Source organism: Pelophylax lessonae (genome assembly GCF_965119305.1).
Source record: "Pelophylax lessonae genome assembly, chromosome: 12".
In the NCBI taxonomy this organism is placed as follows: Eukaryota; Metazoa; Chordata; class Amphibia; order Anura; family Ranidae; genus Pelophylax; species Pelophylax lessonae.
This window is the reverse complement of record NC_138779.1, coordinates 77,490,912-77,495,120: the sequence shown is the minus strand read 5'-3', so window position 1 is coordinate 77,495,120 and position 4,209 is coordinate 77,490,912. Positions and strand designations below refer to the sequence as shown.

The window sequence follows — 4,209 nt, the reverse complement described above, 5'->3', positions numbered from 1 at the left end:
GTGACATTTAAGGCGTTGTAAACCCTCTTTTTTTAAATAAAAATAACAAACATGCCTATACTTACCTGCTCTTTGCAATCGTTTTTCATAGAGCAGCCCCAATCCCTGTTCTTCTGTGGTCTCCAGACCCCTCCTCATCTTCAGGTGCCCCCACGGAAAGCCTGCCCCTCGCTCCCGTGTGACTAGATTTGACTGACAGCAGCAATAGCCAATGGCACCTGCTGCCATCAATCTGTCCAATGAGGAGAGAGACAGCGGCTGGAGCCACTGTACTCGTGCACATCTCTGGATTGGATCAGGCTCAGGTGAGAGAAAGGACGGGGGGGGGGTCTGGGGGGAGCTGCAGCACAGAATGTTTTTTACCTTAATGCATATAATTCATTAAGGTGAAAAACCATGAGGCTCTACAACAACTTTAAAACAGGGATCAGTGATAATACTAAACACAATCACTGGACTAATGACGCTGGCTGGAAAGGGGTTAACATCTAGGGTGATCAAAGGGTTAAATATGTGCCTAACTATGTGTAATATGTGTAAAGTTTGCTGCATTGCAAGGATGAGAAACACAGAGCTTGTTCCCTGTGTACAGGGTTCTGTGTTGAATGTCAACACGGAGCTTTAGGTTGTGATTGTACACAGACAGTTAGCATTTCTCACCCATAAATCATTGGCCGGGACTTGTTGACAGGCTCCCGCTGTGTACAAGTGTGCCCCAAACCCGGAAGTAGACAGCAACGTATGGTACATTGCAGTACATTGCGGGCGGGCGCTAAGTGGTTACTACATTTAGCCATGTCCTCCTCTTTTTGTGCTATGACACAACACTGATGTTTTTGGCCTCCTTATGTTCATTATTATACAGTTCTTTAGCAGCTACACTTCATTGACTCTCCACATTGCTGGGTTTTTTACTCCTTCACTATCCTACTTATGTACTTCTTCAGTAAACCATATTGTTTTTTTCTTCAGTTTACTAACTAATTTGCCTGACTTATAATCTAGTTGCCTCCAGGAAGGTAGACTTTAAGGCTCATTTCACACATCGGAGTCCATCGGCGGATATATACAGTATATATATAAAGCTTTGATGCTTATTCTAGATATGTACTCTAAAGAAGGTATACCTGTGCTAATTGTTACTATACTACGGTATTGTTTGAGGTTCAGCAAACAGTTTAGTTCATTCATTATTGATAAGAATGGAGAGCAGACCATCAAAAAGTAAGGACAAATGTGGTGCTCTAAAAATAGGTGAGAAAAGGACTAAAGAGCTTGAAATAGCAGGAAAGGATCCTAAGCAAATTAAATTATCTTTTGCGGTGGTGAGTTAAAAGTTCAGAAGTTGTGTAGAGCAGGGGCAGGCAACCTCCTGTTTTCCAAATGTTGGGTGACTATAAGTCCCATTAATGCTCTTACAGCCATGATATTGGTAAAGCACCATGGGCGATGTTGTATAGAAAATCTGCATTGCCGAAGGTTGCCTTCCCCTGTTGCAGATTATAAAAGGGACATGAAACTCTTTTTTAAAAAGGTAGTTGTTCTGTACGTTTCTAGTTTAACATACAAAACAAACTTTTCCGAGACCTGCTTCTGCTTCTTAAAGTGGAAGTTCACTCTCTGAATAAAAATTGATTATTTGTAATCATTACGCTGCTAGAATTAGTTGATGGATAGGACAGTATTTCATATTTACTTAACTTTCTTTCTTTTTTTTTATTTGTTCAGTTACTTCCTGCTTTCCAGGCCTAGGCACATTATGTCCAACATCCAAGGAGTGTTTGGGAGGGGAAGTGGAGAGGATGGGTTTTCTAAGCTAAGTACACCCTCCTGCCTGCTTGCCTGTGCTAAGGGCAGGTGGTTTCCAAGTTGTAAATGCTACATGAATGCTCAGCCCTTATTAACCACATCCCGCCCGCCCTATAACAAAAAATGGGCATGAGAAACTACTAAGGATGCCAAAAATTGGAAAGATGGTGGGCTAAAGATAAAGTCCTTAACTGGCAATTTGGAGAAACACACACTCTCTTTTTGTTCACTTTAGAAGTTTTTTTGTTAATTTCACAGTTTACACAATTTGATTCAAAGACTACGTCGGAGGCTACTTCTCTGTCAGAAAACCTTTGTTTGTTTAAGACCATTTTAACTGCCATTTTTGTCTATTTTTGATGTTATTGGCCCTGTTTCAAGATATCGTCAAACAAGTGGTCTTTACTATATGGTTGCATGGAAAATGGTGGAAAGTACAGTTGACCAACTAAAAAAAATTGAATTTTCTTATTAAGAAGAAAAAGCAAAGCACTTCGCAAAGAAAATAAATTACATGATGGTAGAAAGAGAAGGCCTTGATTCCCTGGAAGTTGAGTCACAGCTCTAAGAGAGAAGATTTTGGGGAAAATGATATACAGATGCATATGTCTGGAGAATCATCAGTTGATGAGAGCCCTATCTCTGAAACTCAACGTTTTCGAGTTGATGTTTTCAGACCAACTCTGGACCAGATCATAGGAAGTCTGAATGAACGATTTTCTGAGAACAAACAATTAGTTCTGGACTCCCAATTCTTGGATTCTTGTTCCTTTGACAAAGTCAGAAATTATCCAAATGTGTTAGAGGCAAGAGCACTACAGAGAATTTCTCAGTTGGCAAAAGTGGATGGGTAATGTCTGAAAACTGAGTTACTGAGCTTTGCCAACTTTTTCCCACATCTTACAGAAGATTAAAGCAGCAAGGTAGACATAGTTCGTCAGCAGATATAGAGTCAGAACATTGTAGGAAATCATGGACCGTTTAGTACCGGTTCACACTAGGGCGACCTGTGAGGCGACCTGGTCGCCTCACAGGTCGCCGCAGGTCGCCTCCCATAGGGAAGCTGTGGACCCGTTCTAATAGGAGCGACACAAGTCGCTCCGACCTAGAAAAAGGGTCCGGAGCTTCTTTGGGGCGACCCGGAGGCGACCGCCATAGACTTCAATGTTATGAAGTCCGTGGCGGCCGCTCCGAGGTCGCGGTGCGAAGTAGCGTCGCTGCAATGTGAACCGGCGCATAAGGAAAATGATAAACACACTTGGCAAGCGTTTGTCCTCAAACAAGCTCTCAAAGTGTGTTTTGTTGAACATAGCGGTTGAACTCTTTGGTTGTATGAACGCACCCTCTTTTGTTACACCAAGTCAAAGCTATTATTGGGATATAGAAAACTTTGATCACTTCTACACTTCTTGACTACAAGGTGCACACTCACAATGTCCCGAAATCACAGACACCGATTTAACAGAAAGCTTAGCCACATTGCCAGCTTTAGATGGGAGCTCCTTGCCATGCATGGCTGCAGAGGAAGAACCAGCGAGTAATACTGAGCCACAGGCTACACAACAGATCTTCTATTTCTTGGTTCCTGCTGATTTAATTTCACATGTTGTCATACAGGATTGTGATACAGAAATCGTGTATGACTTACTGAATTGTGTACAAGAAATAGATATTACACCTTGTATCCTCTGGGACAGTTATGATCTCCACGAATCAAACAAGAAAAGGAGTTGTGTGCTTGGAAATGAAACCTTGGACGATGGTGATACAGAAATCTCCTTGTATGATTTACTGAGCTATGTAGATGGAATAGATGCTACTCCTACACCTAGTATCTTCTGGGACAGTTACGATCTCCACAAATCCAACAAGGAAAAAACGTGTGAGCCTGAAAAAAACTGGAACACATCAAATGAAGAATTCTGCAGCTTTGAGGATTTGATGCTCATGGAAGACATAATTGGTTAACTTGTTGGGGTTCTGGATATGTGTAAAGGACATTGTGCTTTCATGCCATTCTTCCATCATCCATGATAGTGTTATGAGGATGTATCCACACTATCCGAAGAGAGAGCGAAACCGGTATCTTCTACACCATGGATTGGTAGAAGAAAAAAGTCTCTTGCATTTTTTTAGGACTCTGCTATGTACATCTGTAATATGTCCCCTTAATCTAAAGGTATAGGGGACCTTAACTGTAGCCCATAGCCAGAATTTAGATCTACAAAGTTCCAAGTCACAGCTACTATCAGTCAGACCTACTATTGTCAAAATCACCTACTCCACTAGGCACACTGGGGTTGATTTTGCTGGGACTAGTGCGGACTTTGGTGCAGCTGTGCATGGTAGCCAATTAGCTTCTAACTTCAGGCTGTTCAATTAAGCTTTGACTAAAAAACC

General features: G+C 41.7%; 1 pseudogene across 1 annotated transcript; it reads left to right on the top strand.

The window, feature by feature from the left end:
* Positions 1-3,054: 3,054 nt before the first annotated feature.
* On the top strand, positions 3,055-3,945 carry LOC309568580 (annotated as a pseudogene). The gene is made up of 2 exons: positions 3,055-3,759; positions 3,856-3,945. The product of its transcript is annotated as an uncharacterized misc_RNA (transcript).
* Positions 3,946-4,209: the final 264 nt, after the last annotated feature.